Source organism: Miniopterus schreibersii (assembly GCF_964146895.1).
Source record: "Miniopterus schreibersii genome assembly, chromosome: X".
NCBI classification, from domain to species: domain Eukaryota; kingdom Metazoa; phylum Chordata; class Mammalia; order Chiroptera; family Miniopteridae; genus Miniopterus; species Miniopterus schreibersii.
Genome location: NC_138104.1, coordinates 8,032,756 through 8,060,262, shown reverse-complemented (window position 1 = coordinate 8,060,262; position 27,507 = coordinate 8,032,756). Strand labels below are relative to the sequence as shown.

Genomic DNA, 27,507 nt, shown 5'->3' with positions numbered 1-27,507 from the left:
TTTACGCTTTACTACCCCCTACCCCCTTCCCTCTGGGTTTTGTTTTGACTCTAGTCTCATATGGAAGAGGATGACTATATATATTTAATCCTCACCCGAGGACATGCTTAGAGAGAGAAAGGGAGAGAGAAAGAGAGAGAGAAAAACATCAATGTGAGAAAAACATTGATCGGTTGCATTTGCATGTGCCCTGACCAGGAATCGAACCCACAACCTTTGGGTGCACAGGACAGTGCTCCAACCAACTGAGCCACTCCAGCTGGGCCGATATGGTATTTGATGTGGCATATTTTATTCTGGGCTCTTGAAAAAAAAAGGGGGAAATTACTTTCCAAGTAGCATATGTTACCAAAGATTCTGAAACCATGAAAAGCATTTGGTTTGATGAAATTTACACATGCATCCCATGATTGACATGTCAAGAAATGCAGATACTCCATTGGTTAAAAATCTAACTATATTCTTTTTTAGGCCCCCATTTTTGGTTGGTTCTGAGAGCTCTCAGGTGACAAAAAAACAGACTTGATCTTGCCCTCTGGATGGCTGAGCAGAGGAAGTCTACCGTATATTGTAAGCTTCTCACCAATACTAATACCTCACATTTGTAACATAGTACTTTACTCCAGCCTTGTGTTTCAAAAGTAACGTCTACATACATTCTCCATTCTCTCCTACAACAATCCTCTGAGGCATACAGAGCAGGTATTAATAACCTCAATTTGGAGATAGGGAAACTAAGGTTCACAAAGGTTAAGAAACTTAAGCAAAGCCACTGTACTAGCAAATGGCAGAGCTAGGATTTAAACCCAACCCTGACTCTAATACCTATTTTTTTGTTTTTGATCCCTGCCCCACCCCCATGCTGGATTTCTGTCAAGAAGATAGACTCTGGGCTTCCCAGTATTGGTTGTGACCAAGTTCTGCAGACCTGTGGACATCTCATCCATAATTAGAGAAGAGTAATAATTAGGCAGGATTTAGAAACATGCTTCAAAGAAGAGCTAGTTATTAAAGGTAGACAAAAAACTGGTATCCAATTTTAACATAAGTTACAGGCAGTATTTCTAGTGGAGTGATTTAAAAGTAGCCTGCCAGGTAAGAGTCAATTAACCATACTAATGCACTGGATATCAAGTAGTGTGGGAGAAGTGGCTCTCCATGTAGGTCCTCCTTGCTGCCTCCCAAATGGAGGTTTCAGGTTAATCCTATGGCTACAAAAATGCAACAGGTTTAAGAATTTAGTTTTTATAGCCTAAAAGATATGGAAATGGGGGTGGGAGGGTGCAACTGCATTAAAGTATACCTCTGACTCTCTCCCACTCTCAGCTAGCCCTAATAGATTTCTTTTTCTCTTGATTTAAAAAACAGATGAATGAAAGGCTTTACATTTTCTTTCTCAAGAAATATATAAAAGGTGTGTGTATGTGTGCGCGTGTGTGTTAACTTATATGGCCCATAATAGAAGAAGGAGGTGGAGGGAGGGGAGAAGCAGAAGCAGAAAGGGAAACTTTCCCATTAGTGAGTCTGTGGCACACGAAGAGCCACGACACATCATACTGCTCTCGAAAATCTGACAGCTTTTGAGAGGGAAGATGGCTCTCCCACTGAATTGCACTCAGTGATGAGCACCACCTCTTCCCTCTTAAGAGCTGCACCTGAGGCCACCAAGACTTGAGGACTTCTAGAGGGCTTTTTCAGTTATGTATATTAATTATATAACTTTCCTGCTAGAATCCAGCTGATTATTAAGGTCCCAAGGTGTGCTTTTCTGAGAACTGTTGCTAACTAATTTGTATAAATTTAGTCTTTGATCATCAATAGACTCATCAGAACCCTGAAGAATTAAAAATAAAACTTCCTCTAGGGTTATGCAATTTAAATATCAATTCTGATCCTGTGGTCCACTCTGGAGTAACAGATGTTTTAGGTATGGGAGTGTGGTGGAATGGAGTGGAATGGGAATTCCATAGGTTTCCAGTTAAAATGAAATCATGAACTTCATTCTGTTGAATTGCCTATTATACTGTTGTTTAGTTTCATTTAATTAAATCTTAAAAGTTTTAAAACAAAATATACATTGAAATGATGTGATATACAACAAAAACTTTTTAATAGTAGTAACCAGGCCCATTTAACAATTCTACAGGTATAATAAAAATGCTAATATATGTTAATGTTTAGTCTGTGGTTAATGTTTTGTCTTGTTAATTTCCCCAGGGCTTTTATTACTGATTTAAATCTGCCACATTACTCAACTGTTTGCATTGCTTCCACAAACTGCATGGAAGTAGCTCAAATGAATACTGATGAACAGAAATGAACAAACATTTGGCTGGGCAAACCATTCTTATTATATGCTTGTAATCATTACATACATTTTCTTACAATGAGATAGGAATGGCAGGCATTTTTCATTCATTTTTTTCCTACAAAAAATATACATATGAGCATCAAATTAATTTATAACCTGTACTCCAGGAAGCACATCATTATTAATTAACTATTGACTGATCTGGATACAGAGCAGAGGATAATGAACAGACCCCGTGACAATGTGTTTTTCCCCCCACAAACGTTTTGCTGTGACTCATCAATTGCCTGACCATTAAAATGAAAGCTCACTAGTAGTAATCTGTAATGTATTATGAATCAGGATATTTTAAGAAATTAGGTGCCATTACTTGAATGTTCCATTGAAGTCAGCTTTTTAAATAAATTGCAATCCAAAAAAAAGGAACTAATGTCCTACAGATTGTCCCTCTGTTAAGTTGAACTACAGTACTATAATATGGTGAAAGGAGCACAAAATTTGGAGTCAGGAGACCTGGGTTTCAGTCCCAACTCATCCTCTTTACACTTCAATAATTCAAAACAAGTCATCTAATTTCCTTCAAACTCAGCTTTCTCACCTGCACAATGGAGATAATAAGAATGTCTGCCTTGCCTTACGTGATAGTGAGAGGATCAAATAAAATAATTAATGAAAGAGTGTAATGTCTCCCACATCCAGACAGAGAAATCTGACTCATTCATTCTTTAAGTGAGGACTGCTTACCTTCTGTAGCCCTCTTTGTGTGTTAGAATCTTGGCTCAGCTTGGCAGGTACGTCACTAGGTGTAAGTAATATTGGAGGAATTCTTTAGCTGGGGACTTTTGAAAGATAGTAAAAGGGTTTGATGAGACTGGGTCCCCACTCTGCAAGTGAACCACACTGAGTCTGCTCACTTTGTGCATCACATAGTCTGATCTGTTTTTCTTTGGGATACCTGAAATATCCTCTTCTGTTCTTCAGGGCCCTAATTACTGAAAGGGGGTAGTGCATGATCTTTGCTGGTTACCCTGTCTCTCTTGTGTTTGTGGGCATGAATGCTATAGGGGTGGGAAACATCATTTTGTAAAAGAGATTTGCATTTCACTAAATTATATCTGTTACAAATGAATTTAGAGTTGAAAATAGAATCTTGCATATGTGCCTAACACTTCTTATTCAATATCAGTCCCTTGCCAGCACCAAGAGCTCAGGGCGTTACTGCTTAATCACACATAACCAATACTGTGGGGGTTAAAAGAGAACCTCATGTAGTCAATAAACTCAATACTGAATTCAAATACTACTTTTCCAAATGTACTTATCTGCTTGTGTCCCCTGTCACAGTGAAAAGGAATCTCTACCTACTCAGTTTATCAAGCTAGAAGAAACCAAGGCATTTCTGATAATTTCTCCCTCTCCCTGACTCCCTTACATCCAGTAACTAAGTCCTTTTTTCTCTTATATGTAACTTTTAATGCACTTTTCTCTATCCTCAGATCTAGGATTCCATTAACTGTCTCTTACAGCACTGCTTCTCGAACTGTAATGTGTATAAAAATCACCTGGGAAACTAATTCATGTAGAACAGTGCGCAGTAGGTCTGGGGTGAGGTCTGAGATGAGTAGTGAGGCCCTAGTGTAGTGGATCTCAAAGTGTGGCCCCCACACAAGCAGCATATGTTACCTGGGAACTTGTTACAAATGCAGATTTTAAGGCCTGACCTTAGACTTACTGAATCAGAAACCCTGTGAGAGGGGTCTAACCATCTGTTTTAATAAGCCCTCCAGGGTATTCTGATGCACGCTCAAGTTGGAGAACCACGCCACAATGACCATCCCAACATCCTCTTAATTGGTCTCCCAAGCTCCAGTTTTGACCTCCTCCAATTCATCCCCTATAACAGCAGTTCTCTAAGATCCTCTCTGGAGGTCCTAGAGGGCAAACCTATTTCCATAATAATAGTAAGACTTTATTTGCCCCTTTTACTCTTATTCCCTCACAAATATATAGAGAACATTTCCAGAAGCTACATAATGTATAATGACATCACTGCTCTGAAATATGTGTTTATGTATTCTAGAATTTTCTAAGATAGCAGGTTTAGAGTACAAATATATGCATTTTTAAGAGGTTCATTGTTTCTTAGTACTTAGTGCTCTCACTGGCTACTTAGGTTATGCCTACTATAATCTTTATAACCTCATTACCATTTAATTGTTAATTTGAAATCTAGAAGTTTTGGGTCTATATGAAAACGTAAGAAGTAAATACACTTTGTAGTCCTATTTGCAACAACATTTAAAATATTTGTGAAAAACCTAAGTTTAAAATTACCTATAAATTTTATTATAGATTTTATATTTTATTATACAATAAAAATAATTTACAACATATTTTTCTGTTGTTTAAGGATAGCTGGCTTCAAAAAGGGAGATTATAAGATTCCATTGCTCAAGCCATAACTGCAATATCTGGGTCTGAAGATACTAAAAAGGTATGAAACTGATTTATCAGCATTTTCTGACTCATAGAAAGAAGGGACCTACACAGTAGATTAAAACTGTAATTAAGAAATAAAAATATAACAAAAGCTATCATTTCTTTGGCCTTATAGACACAAACAACTTATCTTACTGTGTCTGAGGCAATAGAACATTGTAGAGTAGTATTATAGTGTGAACTAAGTTGTAGAATCATCTTGAAATCAATCATTCAGAGTTTGGAGAAAAAAAATTAAATATTTAAAAGTAGATATTATAAGCTCTTTAAAAATCAAAATTGTTACACTTTTTCAGAAAATAAATTGAAGGGCTACTGAAACATAGTATAGGGTAAGCTATGGTATTACAGTAGCTGGAAAAGTGCATAGTAGTAGAGAAACTAATAAACACTGTAGTTGACATTGCTGAATACATATAGGATGAAGAGTCAGTAGAAGAAATCATGCCACATTCCAATGAAAAAAAATAACTCATTGAATTAAGGATTTAGCTGTAAACATAAAGATAAATTTAATATCTCCTCAGCAGAACTGTGGTTTCCCTTTTCAAATGGACAAATCTACAGACATAAGCTGGACTTGTTGTTTTGCTTGTATTCATCCAACATCAGTACCAAATAATCATTGAAGAATACCTATAATGTGAGACCTTGGGGGGGGGGGGAATGAGTAATGCTAAAATATTCATGGTGTTGAATAATGTGTTGAAATATATGGTTTATCCTCAAACAAATATGAGGACATTTCCACTGATGGTGCAAAAGGTATGGCAGGTAAAACTGCTGGCACCTTAACATGAGTCAGAATAATGGCACCAAATTCTAATAGTAGTCACTGTTATTTTTCAATGCTAAGCACTCCCAGTATTTTTTAAAAAGCCAGTTTCACTTAAGAATATAAATGAAGGAGTGAAAATTCATTTCAGTAAATCTTGACCCTTCACTACTCATCTTTTTATTATTTTGTATGATGAAATGGAAAGTATATATAAAGATCTTCTGCTACATACTAGAGTATGGTGATCATGTAGAGGAAAAGGCTATGTGTGGTTATGAGATACTAAACACTTTTTCCATGAAACATTTTAGTTGAAAGACTGAAAAACTAATGTTATTCAAACTTGAGTATCTGTCAGCCATTTTCTTGGAAAGGAACAAAGTGAGCCAGTTACTTCAAGGAAAACAACTGACAGTGTTTGTAGCCAATGATAAAATTTGTACTATCAGGGTACCAGTTCCACATGTAAGGAGCTTGGAAGTTGCCACTCCATCCTAGCAACAAATAAGAAGCTAAAGAGACTGAAAAATCAGTGCTTCTTAGATTCATAAGAGAAGGGAGGAGAGAGGGTAAACCACTGTTATCAAGATTGGAGAGACACAGGCAAATACAGGGAGTTATTGGCTCACCAGAGCAGATTCAGGAGCAAAAACACTCCTCGAACCCAGTGCTGGTATAGGAAAATAGGAACTGTAATTCAAAAATTGCTGGAAGCTCTGTTTAGACAACACTGAAAGTTAGAATCTACAGGGGGGGTCCAGTCATAAGAGGACCCCACAGTATTGTGAAATTTACATTCAGGAACTTCACCAGAATCCCACAGTAAATATCAAAGAAAAATTCCCTCAGGTTTCCAGCAGGGGGAGGATAAAAAGACCTATTTTGAAATACACGCACTGGGTTCTAAACAAGGCCTGCCCTCAGGAGAAACTAGTTAACCAAAGCCTAATCTGCTGTGCTATTATCAGGGCTTCTTACCAGGGGATGGCAAATGCCATACTCCAGCCCACTCTAAACATCCTGACCCACCTAAGGGGGAATTAAAAAAAAAAAAAAAAAAGCAAGCCCGGCCGGGTGTCGCTCAGCAGTTGAGCGTCGACCTGGGATCCAGGCGATCGGGGTTCGATTCCCGGTCAGGGCACAGGCCCGGGTTGCGGGCTCGATCAATGACTCTCTCATCATTGATGATTCTATCTCTGTCTCCCTCTCCTTTCCTCTCTCTGAAATCAATAAAGATATATTAAAAAAAAAAAAAAAAAAAAGCTTAGAGCCCTGGCCGGCATGCTCTGTAGTTAGAGCATTGGTGGCGCACCAAAGTGTCAGGGATTCATTCCCAGTCTAGGGCACATAACTGGGTTGCCAATCAACACACGGCTGTCCGTCCCCCCGTCCTCCCACGCATCCCCATCTTCCTCCCACTCCCTCTGAAAAAATCAATGGGGAAAAAAAGCTTAGAAATACTTGTGAAGTTTATAGTCCAGAGGCCAAGGCTCCTTAAAAGAATGAGACCTAATCACAGAAGTATAGAATACCTCCCCTCCTGCTATACCTTACCACCGCATTACTAAAGGCCTATTTATAGCAGTCACTTTTAACCAGTAGATTATGTCAAACTATCAACAACAAAAATTACAAGACATACCAGAAGGCAATAAACACAATTTGAAGGGACAGAGCAAGCATCAGAACCAGACATGGCAGGAATGTTGGAATCGACAGGCTGAGAATTTTTTAAAATTATGATTTTTAATAGTAGGTAAAGTAGATAGCATTTGAGAAAAGATTGGCAATGTAAGGAAAAAATATGAAATCCTAAGAAAGAACCAAAAATAAATGCTAAAGAGAAAAAAAAATAGCAAAAATGAAGAATGCTGTTAACCTCTAGCAGATTAGTATAACACAGTGAACCAATATTTTCAAATGAGTGATGCAGTATGACACAAAATCACACAATGGCTAAAGATCTACTCAAAGTGCAAGAAACATGTTATTGAAACAGAAAATAAAAAGTTAATTGGTATCATTTCATATTCTATATTGCCACTAACCCTTAAGAAACTATCACTTGCCAAATTTTTGTGTAGTATCAGAGAAAATTAGCCTTAATTATCAAAAAGGATATTAAAATACTTCTTAATTTAAAATGAAATGGTAAATAGTTTTTTAACTCTTCAGTTTTATTTTCTAATACAGTCAATAGCAATAGATAGAATTTATATAAATGAGTCTCTTCAGGGGTGCCTCTATAATTTTTGAGAGTGTAAAAGAGTCCTGACACCAAAATGTTGACTCTATACTAACATAAAAAATATCTGAAAGTAATAACTTATAAGTAAATTATAGATAAATTAAAATATTATTATAAACAAAGTCTTGTTTATCAATAATACTGTATTAATTCATAAGTTACTATGTGTTCTAAGTGTTGGATTTATAGCAAAGATAATTTCATTGCTCAGCTTAGAACACAGAGTGGCTTCCCAGAGCCCTTAGGATCAAGTATATATCTTAACTTCATTTACAAGATCCTTGATAATCTTGTTCCTTCAAAACTACTTACTTCATGTCACCTTCCTCCCATCATATTCTATGCTCAGTTTCTTCACAGAATCATGAGCCTTAACACATGTTCTACCTTCTGCCCCAAAACCATCTCCCTTGTTCTTTGGGTCCCAATTTAAATTTAACTTCCTTCCAGAAGCATTTCTGCTTCCACAAATCTGAATTTTATCCCACTCTATAATCTCCTATAGCCCTCTATTATACCCTCATGACACTTATCACACTGCATTGTAATTGTTTATTTTAGCCTCTGTCTTCCTTCACAAGAGTGTAACCTTCATGAGGACACAGAAAAAAACCCCATTCTTGTTCATTATTGAATTTCTAGTGCTTAGCAAAGCACTCTACTTAGTAGGTAATTAATAAATATTTGTTGAATAAGTGATAAATTAAGCAATAAAATGCTATGCAATATATGTATTAAAATATTAAGAATAGGGCATCAGCAAAAATTTTAGAGTTAAGAAACTGGGAAAATTCTCTCCTCCACAAAAACAATGAGAAAATGGCAAAAATTGTCAAAATCAACTTTTTCATCATTCTGGAAATCAATGAAAGAATTGTAGCAATCCAAGGAGCATTTATTTGAAAAAATGGCTGAATCTCAGTAAGAACAATGAGCATTCTGTGATGCCAGTATTAGCCTGACACCAAAATTAGACAAATGCATCACAAGAAATGAAAACTGCAGACAAATATCACTTTAGAGTAAAAAATCCTTAACAAAATACTAGCAAACAGGATCTAGTAACATATCCCTGAATTTGGACCCCTATCTCATACTAGATTCCAAAATTAGGTCAAAAGGGACAAAAACCTAAACTAAAGTGCTAAACCTATAAAACTCTTAGCAGAAAACATAGGTGTAAAGTTTTGTGACCTTGGATTTATTTGGCAATGGTTTCTTAGATGTGACTGAAAGCACAAGTGACCAATGAAAAAATTAGATGAACTGGACTTCATAAAAATGAAAGCAAAGCACTTTCATGTTTCAAAGGACACTATTAAGAAAGCAAAAGGACAACCTACAGAATGAGAGGAGAATATTTTCAAAACGTATATCTGATAAGGGTCTAGTATTCTGAATATCTAAAGAGCTCTTACAACTCAGCAATAAAATAATATTATATACATGGTTATGGTCTGATGAGCCCCTTTATAGTTTATCCCATATCAGATACTGACTAATATGCAGCTGTACTTCATTTTTCATAGCTTGTAGCTATTCATGTGTCTGTTCTTACTCATTATGCACAATTAAACTCGAGTCTGATTTAAGATGTAGTTTCAGAGAATGTATAGTATATAAAGCTGGGGCTGCCTACCATGAAATACTACATAGCACTCTAATACAGTATCCCAAATCACATACAGAAATGTCCCTGCCTTTCCAATTTACAAGAAGACTCAGAATGCAGGCTACACCATATAGCACGTTACATCAGGAGAGCCCAATTTTGGATCCTGTTTTACTCACTGTTATTGCCACTGTTGCTAAATTCTGACAGGCTAAAGGAGTACTAGATGGATTAAAAGCAAAAAAAATTAGAGTGCAACATATGCCATTTTCACACTATTGCTCATACAAATATTTTAAAAAAACACTGTATTTAACCAAGCACCATTCCTAAAAGTCTATGGGAAGCTGTGTACCTGCTAGGCAGCAGCACTGTTTCAAGACTGTTCTGGCTGTAACGTCACTCAAATCTGTTAGCCATAGTCCATCCGAATAAAGACATAGTCTCTGACCAATACCTTGGGTCTCTGCTGATTGCACTGTACTGTAGACAGACCTCTGCTGATTGGTTTTAGCAAAAATTATAGTCTGAATGGCTCAGAAACACTTCTGAGACAATTTTGAAAGGGACATGATTGAAAGGAGAAAAAAAATCAGGTGAATTGAGAAGAGTTGTGACCCCCGAACAGAAATAGCACAAAGAGAACTGTCTTGCGTATTTCCCTCTGTGACAGCAGCGCTGAACATTGCTATCATTCCAACTCTTTCTGCCTACAGATGTTATTTTCACTCTCTTCTCAGATCTCTTCTTTTGATCAGTTCCTTAAGTATCAGTCATGATTTCTTACACCCTGGATTGGCAGCTTGTGATTAATTTGCACATCTCCAGCCGCCCAACAAAACTTTGGGCAGCATCATCTAAAACTAGTTTTCCCCTGCTTCCTTCCATGTGTCTACATTCAGATACAAATGGATATCAGAGCTAGCAGAGACACCTTGATCTGTTAGGGCAATTCTCCCTCTTGCAAGTAGGAAACTGAGGCCCAGAGAAGGGCAAGGACTTGCAAGTGGCCTGCTTCTGGAAGTGTTAGGTGTGCTCAGGAAATTCCACCTCAATTGAATTTCACTCTCAGCAAACAGATTTCAGAAGCTTCCCAAACACAATACATTATAAACTCAAATATAAATGTATCTAGATGAGTTGCTGTTTTGTATGATTAATGCTCTGCTGTCCCACCAGTAATGTGAATAATTGAGAGATAGCTCTTACTGCTTAATAGGTCATCCAAGAACTGAAGACATTCAAGACTAGTATGATGAAATATGTATGGTAGGCATTCTCATAACTAACACTTTGGTTGGATAGAGCCCTTTACTCTTTACAAAGCACTGGTCCATATTACGAGATCACATAAGAACTTTGCAACCAGCCATGTGAAGTAAGATATTATGCTTATTTTTATTTACCAAGTGAGGTTCCAGGAGGTTAAGCGACTGCTCAAGGCCACACAACTAATAAAGGACAAAACAGAGCTTTGAAACCAGGACCTAGAACTCCAAACCCTGAAGTGTTTATAGTCTTTACTCGAGGAAACCTTTTGTAACTAAGGATCAAAGATTCAGATAGCTGAGGGTTAATTACTTAAGAAACCATGGTCTTCAAGAAGATGGAAAAGGAATGAATATCAAGAGAAATAGCCCCAGCTGTGTTTTTTCTATTTCTCTCTTCATAATGAATGATTTCAAGTAATACCCATATTGCATGAATCTTCAGTTGGACATGGGGATTAAAAAGTAGGACCTATTTTTCTTATATATGCTGAAGAATAATGAGAAGTTGATTTAAAATATATCTTAGGAGCCTCAATTTTGAACTTTAAAAGCCATCTCTTACTCTTTCTGAATCACTGAATTAGGAGCATGAACACCTATGGCTGTGGCCCTAGCCCTGCTACAGGGATTTCTCTTCTCTGGGCTTCAGTTTCCTCAACTATAAAATGACAACTCTGACATCTTAAAATTCTATGGCTCTACGAGCAAGGGGTGGCACAAGAAATGAGAAGGCATATCCCTTTGAAAGTAGAGGATGTCTCCTTTCCCCATCATTCTGACACTTTGTCCTTGGAGGTTTTGCAGTAGCCATAATAAAGTTAAGTAAGACTTGGACAACAACTTTGTTTCTTGTATCATGATCTTTTAACAGACTTTATAATTTTGCATAATGATGTGACAAATTATAATGAAAAATAAAGAAATAACAGCCTGGAGATCATACACGGGGCTCCTGATAGGCACCATCAGATCAGATAGGTTGCAACCTGCCAGGAGAACACATTACCTTGGGCAGTTGGGTCTCAGAGTAGATGAGGGTTAGGCCATGGAATGTCTCCCACTCTTTTCAAATGCCCTTTTATGGTACCCAGAATATTGTAAATAGAAATAATCTCAGCTGTTAATAATCTCAGCTACTGACTTACCTTGGACAAATAATTTAACCTCTGCATAACACAGAATTTGCAAAGCAAGTTTGTTCCAAGGAGGAAAGGTGTTTCCAGCAAAAATCCCTGTAATAATGCCAGATCCTTTCTATGTGAAGATTACTTGCACAAATTTAGTGACATCTATAACAAAATACTGATGAACACAATTATGCTAGTTCCACAGCCTGCATGGCAGCTGTACAAACATACTTTGACTGGGAACACCTGAAACTCATTGATCCACTTGAAGAAAAATCAAATTACTTCATTTTGGAGTCAATTTAGAGAGAGCAAGAGCAGGACCTCAGAGACATAAGTCCAGAGGAGGGCAAGTGTGACAAAGAAATGAGTTACTGTGAATATGACTGAAGAAGAAAGGAAGGAAAAGCAACACTTGGCTACACATAGCTGGTGATAATAATTCTTCTAGCTCTTCCAAGGAGTCAGCCCTCAGCATTTCATCAAGAGGAAGAAAAACAAAATGAGATTCTCACCCTTTACAACAAGGGCACAGGTACTACTGTTAGTAACTGCTAAGGAGAATGGGCAGCTCAGACACTGAAAGTCTAACAGAAACACTGGGAAAAGACAAGATGATGATTAGCTTCTTAAGTATTTATTTTCCTTTAAAAACTTTTGATTAACTGACCAATCATCAGGCCTCTTGCTAGTGTCATGAAGTCATATATGTCTGGAGCCAAAGAAGGGGAGCAAGACCGGACATATGAGTGCTCTATCTGCCCAGTTTTATTAAAAACGCATTGCTTGGTGCTAAGATAACTCACAAAAAGATTGCTTTTCTAATAAAGGCAATCTCTTCATTCTCTGCTTGCTTATCTAGGTTCCTCTAATACACAAAACAGTATCTGCCTCACGTCTTGCCATCCTGCCAAAGCTAATAACATACATGAATCAGAAATGGATTGTTTTGATCCCAGTGTTGGCAGCTCGGCAACAAAACAACACACTAGCATTCAGGTTCAAACCCCTCTGCAAAAGATTGTTGGGTAGGTCTCCCTTAGGACACTGCCTCAAATATCAACTCCAAGAGAGGGAATCTGGATTAATGAGTTAACGTAAACATTCAAAAAGCAAATAATTAAATAATCATAATAAAAACACAAGAAGTAGAATGGCAACATGGAGTTAGCATTCAGTTGTCTGGATCACTCCATAAAAATATTCCCTGTACAAATGTCCAAAGAGAAAACCAGACGAAGAATTCTCTGAAGTCCTTTTGCTGTCACCTAGTCATTCACTTTCTTAGTCACTCATCTACCTAATGAATAAAATTTCCCATCCTCTTCTCATCGGATCTCCTCTCAGCAGGCAGTCACTCTCCTATCCATCTGCCTTCCTATTCTTGGCCTCTGTGCTAAAATATTCCTTCTCCCCACCCACCTCCATGCTCATAAATCTTTCTGTTTACTCTGTAATGACGACTTTACTTGAGAGGTATACTTGGAAGGAAAAAAAAAAGCCACTCTCTATCTGGCTGGCCTCACACCTTGTTTACTGCAAAAGCTGGGGTACCCATGTGTTATTCCTATCAAGAACTCCCTCCATACCAAGTTTTCCTAACTATACTTTGTCCCTTTCTGTGTATTGATTTCATGAATGACATGTCAGTCCTTGTATTTGCTCCCATATTACAGACTTGGCAACCTGGGCCAAGAGGCAAGGTACTTGCCTTGAGCCCCCAAAACATAGATATCTGGTCCCAGGTCTCCTGTTTCTTTCATAGTTAAAGAAATATGTGATTTCATGCCTTATGCCTCAGTTTCCTCATCTGTAGAATGGGGACAATAATAAGTTCCACTCTATGTGGTTGCAGTGAGGAACACAAAGCCTGGTACATAAAAGGGACTCAATACACAGTAACTCTCCTTCCCCCAATCTTTACTGCATGCCCACTATCTCTCACCTAAAATTAAAATGACACGCGACACTTCTTAACATACTTTATGTCCTTCTTCTTGACCCTCTCTTACTGTGGTTATTTCCAGCGTCCTGTTCTCCTCTATATGTGTCTCTTCTCCCCGTTCTGGTTCTCCATGTCCTCATTGCTACAAGAATATGGTTGGACTAAACAATCTCTAAGGGTCTTGCAAGCAGTACCACTATGGTCAAAGTATGGTTCAGACGCTTATTGGACAACCAAATGTTATAACTACTCCATCATAAACAGGTTAGATAACGATATCACATCATACAGGATATTGATTTATAAAAATTCTTAAGAGCATTTTATTTTGTACTAGATTTTTCTCAGATCAAGGTAAAGTGCATGAGAAAAAGTTAAAGGAAGGACATTTGTCATTTCAATGAAAATCTCTGGAAAGCAAATACTTATTACTATAATCTAGATGAAGCCTTGGCCTTTGGATTAAAAACATTAAACTGACATATGGTGCCTCCCCATCTCCAGGGAAACAAACTTTCTAGGTTCTATTTCTTTGCTTCTGAAAGGTTTATTCAGTTTCCACTTTGAGTCCTGCCACCTGTCCTTAAGGCAAGGGAAAGTCCCAAGGCCAGCTCTGGTTCTCCTCACATGCAAACAGCTCCACTCCATGCCAGTGGTCCATATGGCAAGAAAAATTCTTTGAGCTTCATTTCTTCATTTAAAGATCTGCCACTGGAGATGAAACACCCTGTAGCAGGTTTTCCCTCTTCTTCCAGGGTTCATATAAGGATCTGGCTGGCCTGGTACTGCCCAGGACAGGGCTCTAGGCCATAGGATGAGTTTGGGAAGTATGTAAGAAAGACCCTCTTCCCTCCACTATCCCTCAGTCTCCACCTAAATCCCAAGGCTTCTATGGTTCCTTCCTGCCAGTTATTTATTTCCCACAAACTCTTCCCTTGCCTCTTCAGTGGTTGGAAGAGACTTCACTCAGGTGGAAGTCTTCTAAGACACCTTCCCTGACCTCCCCAGGCTAGGTTAGATGCCCCCTTAATTTGCATCCTTAAATTGTCTGTGCATAGGTCTGTTTCTGTGACTGTACCCTCACTAGAACACTCTTTTGAGGGCAGGTGTTGGCTTTTTTTCATCTTTCTATTCATATCGCATGACCCTGTTCAGAACCTAGCTAAGGTACTCAACAAATACTCAGTGAAGACATGGATGAAACTGCGACATAGGTAATATTGCTATTGCCACTGAGTCAGGCAAGCATTTGCTACTGCAGAGAAACCTTATCAAATAAAATCAGTTCTCCGAAATTAACCAGGTAACAAAAGAAACTTCATACACATTGTCAAACATTTAAGTTATAATATTGAAATGTTCTTTCCTATCCATATTTTTAAGCATTAGTTTAATTAACACTGACACTTTGAAAGTTCTAGAAGTAATCAGGATCATTAGTGTCAGCCTGATAAAGGTATGAAGTTTCTGTAATACAGTACAAACTGCTTTCACAAGATTGTCTAGAAATAAATAGCTCACTGTGAAATTTATGACTTGCTTTATATATTAATCAATGGTACAGTGGTACTCTAAACAAGGTTAAAAGTGTTCTCTGACTTCCATTATAAAGATAATTTAAATCAAGCAGCCTAACAGCCTAGCAGTGTAGGTCATTCTATAATTCAATTATAATAATGACTATGGCATGCATGCAAACAAGAGAATGAAACAGGCTGAGAGAGCAAACCTAGAAAAAATTATTTATTAAAGAGAAACAACAATAATGATTTGCACCTTGCATTTTCAATGACCTTTGTAGCACTCCTCTGCAAATACAACTGCATCACTCCTCATGGTCCAACAGATACCTTTTGTTCCTGCCCATCCATTCCCTGTAAATTATATATGCTGACCTTTAATTGGCCTATAACTGGAGCACATTTTAAGCAATAATATCATATTGAGTTGCTTTGACTTATGTAAGAGTCTAAGCAGGGAGAAGCAAGACTGATGGTTTCTATTCACTATTTCTATAGAGAGCCTTATTTCAGATGTTCTCCAAGCCTCAATTGAATATTCACATTTGATTCCTTCTGCACAAAGAATTTCTCAGGTAACTTGTGAAACACAGATCCAAAAATACATTTGAAAGAAATCTCATTTTCTGCCTATTTTATTTCTCTTCTTTACATAAAAATGCTCATGATAGACTATGCATTGAAATCCATACTAATGATGTACCTATTGTGATTTCTAGGAATCCTACAATCAAAAAGCAAAGAAAATCAAGGAGCATCTTAGATACTAGTTTGAATATTTTTAGATAGAAGAAGATAAAATGATTCTAAAAGCAAACCTTAGAAGCACAATTACCAAGTGAATAGATGGCATAGCATAAAGAATATTGTCCTGTTTGTTACAGCCATAGGTTTTACCCTGGTTTGACATTAACTGGTTCATTTTTGGCAAATCTTTTGCCTCAAGTCATATGCCTCAGGGTTCTTATCTTCCAAAAAAATAACAAAATAGTAAAAAAAAATCTATAAAGGAATTAAAATGTTACACTAGGAAATATTTACTTAATAGAAAAGAAAGGAGCAAAGGAGAAACAGAGGCACAAAGAGGCATGACACATACAGAAAACAGTAAAATGGCACATGTAAACCTTACCATATCAGTAATTATATTAACTATAAATGAATTTGACATTCCATTCAAAAGAGAAATTGTCAGTAAAGTAGCAGGATACAAAATAAACATTCAGGAATGGGTTGCATTTTTATATACCAATAATGAACTATCAGAAAGAGAAACTAAGAAAACAATCCCATTTATATTTGCATCCAAAAAAAAAACCCACCCAAAAACCTAGGAATAAATTTAACCAAGGAGATAAAAGACTTATACTCAGAAAATTAGAAGACACTGAAGAAAAAAATTGAAGAAGATACAAATAAATGGAAGTATATACCAATCTCATGAACAGGAAAAATTAACATTGTTAAAAAGTCCATACTACTCAAAGCAAACTATATATTCAACACAATTCCTATCAAAATACCAATGAAGTATTTCACAGAACTAGAACTGAATGGGAGAACATTCGCCAAAGATACTTTTGATAAGGGGTTAATATCCAAAATTTATTTTTAAAAAAACAACCTTGTACAACTCAACATTAAAAACACATAGAATCTGCCCGGCCGGGCGTGGCTCAGCAGTTGAGCATCAACCTAGGATCCAGGCGATCGGGGTTCGATTCCCACTTGGGGCACATGCCCGGGTTGTGGGCTGCAGCCGATCAATGACTCTCATCATTGATGTTTCTGTTTCTGTCTCTCTCTCTCTCTCTCTCTCTGAAATCAATAAAGATATATTTAAAAAACAAAACAAAAAACAACAACAAAAAACCCACATAGAATCCAATTAAAAAATGGGCAAAGAACTGGAATGGACACTTCTCCAGAGGAGAGACAATTCTGAATGGGGCTTTTCACAGCTAAGCAATTTGAGTCATGCATTAAGTTTTTAAAATATCAATGGATTACAGATTCAGAAGAAATGTTAGGGGAGGAAACAGACTTTAAAACTTGATAAACACAGATGTGTGAAGGAAATGTTTCCACCAGTGTGTATTTTTTCACTCTCTGTGATCTGGGCTTATTAACATCCTTTTCATACTGGAAGGAAATATAACATGTATTCTATAACTTCTACCTGTCATATTTGATTAGGGCAATTTATCACAATTATTGCTTTATTTTTAATCAGAGTTAGTACACTAATTTAGTTTCATGCTCTTTTATTAGAGTACCTTATGTCTAAAAACTTGTGAAGAGACTGGTCTAAGGTGATTTAAAGTGTTCATAATTTTTAAAAATCTACTAAAAGGGGGCTACCATCAATAAATCCATTAATTTTACATTAAGAATTTGTTAAGGAGAATGAGAGGTTTGGGTATATCAGAAACTCAGTAACCACAAAACTCCTTCCATGTTTGGAAAAAGATCATTACAGGGTTTAATGCATAATAAGAAAGCCAGAGAGAGCTTGCTATTTCACCATTTTTGGGGTTTCTGACCTAAAAGGGGGAAAATGGAAATGCCATATATCTTTCAAAGTATCTTTTAAACCTGAGCTCATCAAGAATGGATTTTTTTTGCCCGGCTGGGAATGGCTCAGCAGTTAAGCTCAACCTATGATCCAGGAGGTCACAGTTCCATTCCAGGTCAGGGTACATGCCCAGGTTGTGGGCTTGATCCCCAGTGGGAGGCGTGCAGGAGGCAGACAATCAATGACTCTCTCGTCATTGATGTTTCTCTCTCTCTCCCTCTCCCTTCCTCTCTCTGAAATCAATAAAGATATATTTTAAAAAATGGATTTTTAAAAAGGTAAATGATAGGTTCTCAGGATAGGTCCTGGTCCTAAGGGAAGTCTAAGCTCCAAGCAGATTTAGAAAAATCTAATAAGTATTTATACAAATATGAGGAAAAGCAGAGAAGAAAAGCTAATCCCATTGGAAGTTTACATGTCATTCTCAAGGCCATACGTAGGAAACAGGATGCATAGTAACTGAGATGGCAGGTAGGAATTAAAGACCCTTAGCAATGTCCTGGCTTCCATTCTGCCTCATTCCCACCAACTAAATCAGCTTGAGTCCACCTGCACAGGGAGTCAGGCTCCACCCACACACTGTAAGACTGGCCCTGGCCCTGGCCAATAGATGACCCTCAGGAGCTCCTGCAGTAGACAGCAGCTGAAGTGGTCTTGTAACTGGCACCTACTTCCAAGTCTCGCTGCCTCAGTTCTTTAACCTGGAAAATGATACTAATGATAATCCCCTCCTTATTAGGATCATCTTAAACATTAAATGAGTTAAGCCATGTAAAGTGCTTGAAACTGGGTGTGGCACATGGCAGTGATTAATAAACAATCATTCTCATCATCATTATCTTCTTCACTGCACAGATTAAGTCACTTTTCTAAGGCCACTATCCTGTGGCAGCACATAAACACCCTTTATCAATATTCTGATTCCTATACTGATGTTATTTCCACTATGCAATTTCCACAGCAGGTGATTGCAGAGGCACCAAAAGGTCCTACATACACTTACACATTTCCCCCTACATTTGAGTCACAATGACTTGGCTCTCCACACTTGATAACCACTTTGAAGAGTTTTCCGACAATATATAATTTGCTAAGTGAAGTGAGCTTGTTTCCCAGAAGAGGGAACACATTAGAGAACTAGAAGCAGAAATAGGTTTCCTGTGATGATGGAATCATGATCAAACATCAGCATTTTAAACCAAGTACAGGACCTGAATGAACAAGACACTGAGATTTAAGGTACAATTTTGAAGGAGAGGGAGAAGGGACAGGCTTTGAAGAGGGGCTAGTCAGAGGTGGAGGGCAGGCAGTTAGAAAATAAAGGACAAATGCCTTTCAAAAGAGTTGAGAGGAGCTTCTTCACAAACACTCTTTGTTTTCATCCCATGAACCCTGAGCCTCAAACTTGCAATTTTCCGGAAGCATAAGAGAAACCCAGAATTCAGAAATATGTATATATTGACAACTTGATTTACACGCCATCAAAGTTTCCTTCAGTTCTACTTCATGAGATTTAATGATAAAAATAACCTACAGCGTAGGCTTGAGTTAGAAAAAGAGGGGTTCATCTATTAACTCTATAAGAACAGCAAGAGTGACTTTTAAAAATCATACATATAATTTTTTCCAGTGAAATAAAAAGATAGCACATTAACTGCAAGCAGTGCTCAGGCTGCATATTTTATGAGGTTTATTTGTACGGCATGTCTTTGATGGGCTCTATTTGTGGCTGAAAGTACAAACATGCTGATTACAATCACTCTTTCCTACATTTAGGAACAAAATTAATTATCTGCAAAAAGCAGAAAGGCTTAGATAGACTCTTAGTAAATGATAATAGACAGTGCCCACATATAATGACTCTGTTTCCTACTTTATCTGTTTTAGACATTCTGAGTGGAATGAAAAAAGGAAAAATTAATTCACTTTCTGAATATTCTTCAGCACAGATTTAAATTGGGTAATAAGAAGGCAGCATAAACCCTCCCCCAAAGCCCCATCCCCAGTATGAAATATGAAAACAGCCTTCCTGGGTGATGCACTCCCCAAAGGGATATATTTTTGTCTTCTAGATTCCAGCATTGCTTATATTGGTTTTTGTTTACTTTATATAGTAGTTTATTTGAATGATATGGTTAATGTTTATACAGGTATTGTTTTACTAGCTGTTTTATAATATGCTTATATGATGTATTTGAAATGCTTTACATATTATTTGCACAGTTCTTTTATGAAATAATTTTTTTACAATGCTATTCAGGTATATTTTTGGATTTCAACAATTTACCCATTTCAATTGCACAATTTAATGATTTCTACTAAATTTATCAAGGTATACAACCATCACCACAAACCAGTTTTAGAACATTTTTGTCACCCCAATAAGATCCCTCATGGCCATTTCAGCATTTTGAGAGGTCTGATGCATTCTGAACCCCAAGCCCCAAAGGGACATTTTAAAAGGACATAATTTATATACATATATGTACAACCCAAGAACACGGACAATGGCGGGGAGAGGGACTGGTGAGGGGGATGGGACAGGGTGGAACAGGCCATTGGGGAGAAAAAGCGACATCGGTAATATTTTAAACAAAAATAAAATTTTAAAAAAAGGTTTGAACGGGGGAGGGGGAGAGAGAAGCCTGCACTATATCCAAAACAAAAGTTATTTGTCTTTCTCTATTAACGCATCTCCCAATATGGATAGGAATGGGAAATTTTGAGACCTAGTATAAGTGCTCACTACCAGCACTCAAAACGTTGTGGCTGCTGGTAATGATGACGTTTTTATTTTATCTTACAAAGGCTTGCAACACCCTGGAAGGAGACTGCCCTAATTCCCTCATCTTGTTTTTTTGTGAAATTTTATTACAACGAAAATTATAACCAACCCCTCCCTTGAGGAAATTTGTGTACTATAGTGCAACCTCATTTAAAAATGCTTCTGTGGTGTTCAAAATATGTTTTCAATTTTCAGGTGGGGGTAGGGGGATTGCATTTTAAGAAACAGTTCAAGTAGAAAGCATTTTCTAAAAGAGACCCAAGCAAGATAGCAAAATGCATAGGTATAAGGGGTTAGCAAGCCAAGGCTACCTGTGGTGCTATTGTGTGTGAATGATGTAGCACTGCAGTTACCAAGGGTAACCTTATTCCAAGTGGGAAAAAAGATCACAGAGGAATCACACTTCGCACATGACTCCATGTTTTCTGAGACACTTCAGGTTTTGCAAGAAAGAGAGCAGATACTCAGGGGCTTTTCTGCCCTTGCCAGGTAGGAAGTTGCTTTCACTGTATGCTCTGATTCCCTGGCCACCCAATACAAAAAAAGGCATTTTTTACTTCCTCACTGTCATCCTGGGAGCACACAGATTCTCAGTATATCAGTTCATGGGGAAGCCTCCTTGGACTTTGTCCACTTGGGTAAATATTCCTAATTTCTAACCTTTCTGAATATACTCTGAGGACAAATCAGTCTTCCACATCACTCCCACCAGACATGCATAAGCATCTACTTACTCTCTGTGATTATCACATGTGAACTCTCTGTGATTATCACCTTAGAACTGCAGTAGAACAGTAAACCTCACTGGGCCACTAAGGAATACAAACTCCCAACTCCAGAGCCTGAACAAGCAAGAAAATAAATGATAGCTTAGAAACCAAAAGAGAGACCAATAGAGTAGTAGCAGGATACCCAAAGGAGCAGAGTTTACTCCTAAGCAGAGGCAACAATCAGGCGTGCCTTTCATACTTTTCTTGTTCAAGTGTTCTCTAAAAAGATGAGACAACTGCTATTGTTCTCTTTTTGCATGTGCCTTCTGCTATCCTCCAACACGTGGTACATAGCCCTGCCTTCACTGACTTCAAATTTCCTATGTGATCTTCCAAAAGTATCGTGAACTTGAGATATTCTTGCAGCCATCCAAGATTGGGGGATGATGCGTTGCAAGACAATTTTCCATGGGCCTCAGAGGCACTTTCCCCCCAGACTATCTTTTTCAAGTATCTCTGTATAGTAAACAGCCTTAGAAGGCAGAGATAGTGCCTCCTTTCAGAGAAAAGAACAGGCAGGTTTATCATCTATTATAAAAGATATGAGTCCCCTAAGCTTAAGGCTCCTCTCCTAAAATGCAACTCACTGAGTATGCAGGAGTCATCTGGCCCTCTTTGCCTTACCCCATGGGAACTGGAACTCACACAAATGCTGATACTCTGGTCACTGCTATTGCTGTGAGAAATAAACTGCCCTTCATCTCTGAGTCAGTAATCTTATATCTTTAACCAGCATCCATGAGGCGGTGGCTGGTCAGCTAACCTATTAGTTTGCAATTAGGGTAAAAATCTCAGATCTTTCACAGCTCTTGAAAACATGTTCCTGCCACATCAGTCCATACGCCACAGAAAGGAGGAAAAACTTTCCAAAGATTCAGAACATATAAAACAACTAGTAATCACACTGCTATTTCTTGCAAAGGCAGTAATTCTAGATTTGTGAAGAGCCCACCTAATTTCCCACTGTGACCCATAATATGTATAATTTCAGGATGAAGCATTAAAAAAGCTTCCCTTGTGCAACCACTGCTTGAAACTTGCCATGAAATGAGCATTTAGTGCCTAAAAGGGGTGCCATTTTTTCCCATTTGTATTCTTCTCTTCAATAACTAGGTAATCTATGTTTAAAAACTATCAATTTTCCCCATGGGAAGCACTAAAGCTATTTTTATTGTGAATGAATAAAGGATTGCAGCTTGTAAACATTTTTGCCCTTCCAGAAACGAACCTCGTGCAAATAAAGTTGCTTACCACAGTCCTAGATGCTGACCTACAGACACTAATTAGGTAGTGAGCCGTTTACTTGTTTTTATCACTTTGAAATCAGTTGGTACTGAAAACAGCTTGCATGAATTCAGACAAGGTATCTCTATCTGAGATGAAAAAAATGAAAGTCCAAACTGATAGCATGAGGAGAAAAACACTGACATTCTGACACCTGAGAAATAACCTCAGCCTTCAAAAGCAGAGAGGAAGGTAGGGCTAATCTTGGAAATTCTGATGAGTTACAGTCACTCACACAGACAGCAAAATATAAGAATTTGATAGAGTGAATTACTATCAGGGATCAACAGAGTCTCTTCCCCAGAACTTCCTAGCACACATGAATAAATACTGACTTTACTGAAGATATCTTCAGAAATTCTATCAAAGGAAATGGATGTACGTGGATACCAGAGTATGTTATGTTCTCAGTAGGCAATGTTACTACTAAGGAAACACAATAATGGAGACCTGGATGTACTGTTAAGTTCCAGAATAAAAGGCAATGCATTACAAATTATCTGTTGGATTAACAGGCAGATTTCAAATGTTGCAACTGGAAGACAGCCTATGCCTCAGCACTGGTCCTACACATATAGATTCTAGGCAATGTCATTTCACTATGTCACTGGGTCTTCCATCACTTACATAAACATTCCTTCTTCCCCTACAAATTACTCTGAGCCTTTAAGTATTATGAAGACTAAAAATCTCATGCCTTTTAGTACTTCATTGGGAAATACTATAGCAAAAGTCTCCAAGGAGGGAGAATGAATTCAAAAACAGATTGTGCAGCTGGAAAAAACAGTAGAGAGTAATGCAGGATATTAAATAAGATAATAAAAACCTACTTAGCCTATGGGGAATGAAGATTCTGTTGAAGGGAGACTGGAACTATTTGAGAGAGCAATATAGGGTAATGGTTACAAGCATGAGCTTTGTAGTCAGACAGATCTAGTTTTGAATATTAGCTTTGCTACCTGCTAGCCAAGTGACTTGTGAGGGCAGTAACAGAGTCATGGTTATCTTTCCAGTCAGTCCCTGCAACCCCCCAGTGTCTATCATAGTGTTTCTACAATTAGATGTTTAATAAATGTTCCCTGCAATGAATCCAATTTCTGATAGTGCTAAAGTAAATATCATAATGAGCAGAAAAGGAGGAAATGTTGGTGGTAGAAAAGGTTGCAATTTTGCACAATATTTAATGAAGCATATAACAAGCTGAGGGTAATGAAATTGTGGGAGAGGAAGTACTAATGCTAAGAAATTCTGAGCTGAAGCAATAAAGTAAGTACATGAGAACAAATGGAAGAATAAAAGTGCAAACAGCCATGTGAGGATATGTGAGCAATTACTTTGGGGGTGAAGAAAGAAAATGAAATCATCATAGAAAGCTTTGGGAAACTTTATGGGAGAGCAATAAACATCCAACATGCTGATTATTACTCCTTTAATCAGTGGATAAATGATAATGTGAAATGTACAATGGCTATGCATATAATCCATACATAGGTACATGGTAATGACAATCAAAATGGTTTCAGAACAAAAACAATTGCATTTTAAAAATAAGGCTGTGGCATTCAACAATTTGGGTGTTGTGTAACAACGATGTTAAAAACATATGTATTGAAAACTGAAAGAATTTATACTTACTTCAGGAATAAGGTGTGGAATTCAATAATGTGCTAATAAATTTAACAGTGATAATCTCATTCCAATACTATTAAAGACCTACTTGATACTTACTAGGGGCCAAGATATTTAACCTAGTCCAAAAATGTAGTTAAAGAGTCAAGATGGAACTATTTACAGTCCAGTCCCATCATTAATACTTTCTTGGACTTTTCAGTACAAATTTTCTCTCCCCTTCCCTTCTTCTTCTCCCTATCCTCTCTCCTCTCTCTTCTCTCCTCTCTCCTCCCTCTCTCCCTCCCTCTCTCCCTCCCTCCTTCCTTCCCTCCCCCCCTCTCACTCACACTCACACACGCACACACACACACATCTTTTCATACACAATTTTTATTCAGTTCTGAGGACTAAAATAACATTAAAAGTCTTGGCACTTAAAAAATAAATTTAAGCAAAACTCATTGTCTGTTTGGCACTTAGAAAAATGTGATAGAAAGAGTACTGGACTGGGGCTTAGTGAGTACCTGCCATGTGCCTCAAACTTTGCCATGTACATTGAACATATCATTTCAATTAATCCCATAAAGCAACCCCATTTTATAGATAAGGAACCCGAAATCCTAAATTTGCCATTAACTGTCATTCACTTCCCATCTCTGTGCTTTACCTTATCTTCAAAACAAGCAGACTGGGTTTGTGCCCAAGGGAGTATCAGAAACAACTGGGGGACTTTTTCAATAACAAATTCTCTGGCCTTTCCACAGATTTATGGTATCAAAATTCTCAGGGTGGACTCCAGAAATCTGTTTAACAAGTTCCCCAGGTGATTGTGATGGTGAGCCAAGTGTGAGAACCAGATGTTTACCACCTGCCAGTGACAACACCCCCAACATTTGCTTGCATGCCTTCACTTGTTAGAACTGAAAACTATCTTATGGAAAACTAAAGCACTAATAAGGTCATACTTATAAAAATTTAACGGGGCCTAATTCACTTAAAAGACCAAAATGTCCTTCATAACCTGGGGTACATGGTAGCCACCAAAACAACTGGGTAAAGTCCCTGTACGGCAGACCTCATGGCACAGCTTACAGCCTGCTAAAAAGGCTGTCCCAACAGAACTCAAGAACATATTATCAAAGATGTCTCTCACCACAGCTTAACCTCAAGTAGGACTGACTGGCAGGATTTTACATATTAACACAACAGAAAAGTCAGGGTGTTACAGCAAAATCTCATTAATGCTTTAGTTTTAAACCAGCTTTTGCTTTGGGGCATTCTGTAGGTTTGTTAACATGAATAGAGTTCTGCAGTCTACTCAACCCTTACTTCCCCTCTCCCCCTGTAAATGGTCCAACCCCTCTCTGACCCATGGAGTATGGGCTAAATCACACCTGGCCAATGATTCCCCCACTCCCACCATTTGGTATATATTACTTAGAGTTGGTGATCATAAAACATTAACAAGGCAGAGTTTACATATGCTTTCTGTTCTAGTTCAGGCATCCCTGGGGGAAGGCAGACTTCACGCTCTCATAACCAGCTGGAAGCTGGGGGCAATCAGGCCCTTAATGGCCAAAACAGAAAGGGACTGCATCACTGAGCACCTCTTCACAACGAAGTCCTTTCTTCCTAAATGATAATGACATGAAATGTACTCCCTCTATGCATGTGCACTCATGCACACACACGCACACGTGTGTACCTAAAATATAGCAAGTTTAGCAAGTTGAAATAGCTATCCAATTTAAGTTCATGATGTTTTTGTAAAATTCTAATGGAGGTTTTCGAGTGAAAGCCTGGGACTGTCTAATGGGAGACAGACATGTGGTAGAAAGAACATGAGTTAAATTGTAGCAGCAGAAGACCTTGGATTCTACTTCTGGCTCTCCCATTAGTCATATAATTTTGGGCAAGTCTCCCTGAACTTCATTTATTCCTTTGTAAATCAATGAAATTAAACTAGCTAATCTCTTACGACCCTTCCAACATTCACACTATAGTAAAATGTTCATTATGGTAAAACTTATTCAGTTGCATGTCTGGCAGTCAATTAGACTGAACTTTTCAAGAATTAAGAACTATGTCATGGGTAACTTTGAATTCCCAGCACCTGGTAAAGTGCCATGCACAAAGCATATGCTTAAAAGAAGTATATTGAATAAATCTTTATGTCTGGAGCTTGATCAAAACCATGCACTTAATCCCTTATCAGCTCCCCATCCTTTTTTTTTGGTTGTTTAGAAGCACTAGAGAATACATGTTTTCAAGATCGTTTGTGTTGCTGTCAAGTGACCAATATCAGAGACAGACTTTAAACACTCCTATATCCTCTCTTTAATGTTGTCTCCTTATTTTCCCTCTTATTGAAGCCATTTCCATACCCCTGGCTCCCTTGCTTTGTGTCTGACACATACTGAGCCTTCAATCAATTTAAGGTTAATGACCATGTGAATGCACTAACTTTTCATTTTTCTAGTTCTGTGAGATTTACCTTTGAATGAGGCCCCAGAATCTGGTCTCAAATTATAAAGCAGTCAAGGGGATAATTAGCTATAAAAAAACACTATTGTTAGATAGGACAGTTCTGTTCATTTTACTATAAAATATGTTCTCAGCAAATGTGTTTTAAATGGCTAACATTGTGAATGGGACAACTGGAGCAGCTCCATAGGTAGCCATGCTGTGGGTTGCATCATTTCTATCTTCCCTCCTAGTTTAATTCACCAAAGAAACCAATTGCCCCTATCATTTTCCAGAATTTAAAAACAAGGCTAAATGATCCAATCTGCCCTACATATTCTGGGTAAGCACTGGCTCAGAGTACATAGCAGTTGCATTGTATAGAAGTTAAGAGTATGAGTCAACCAAGTCTGTGTTTGAATCCCAGCTTCCCCCACCTCTACTTAACTAGCTTTGAGATCTTAGGCAAGATATTTAACCACTCTAAGCTTAATTTCCTCCTGTGTAAAATGGGTACACTATTAGGGCCTATCTCATGGATTACTGTGAAATAAAAAGCAAACTGGCCAGCAGAGCAATTGAAATGTAGTAGAAGCTCAACAATGGTAGGGTATTAGACAATTCTGCCACCACCTTCCACAAAGCTGGCAGCATTCAGGAATCATTCACCACCATCTTAGTGGGATCTAGCTAACAGCTCTTCGCTGC

At 37.8% G+C, this 27,507-nt stretch overlaps 1 protein-coding gene across 1 annotated transcript in view; it reads right to left on the bottom strand.

Moving 5' to 3' along the window:
* Positions 1-27,507, bottom strand: part of GPC3 (glypican 3) — a 357,395-nt gene that overhangs the window by 124,352 nt on the left and 205,536 nt on the right. The window lies entirely within an intron of this gene.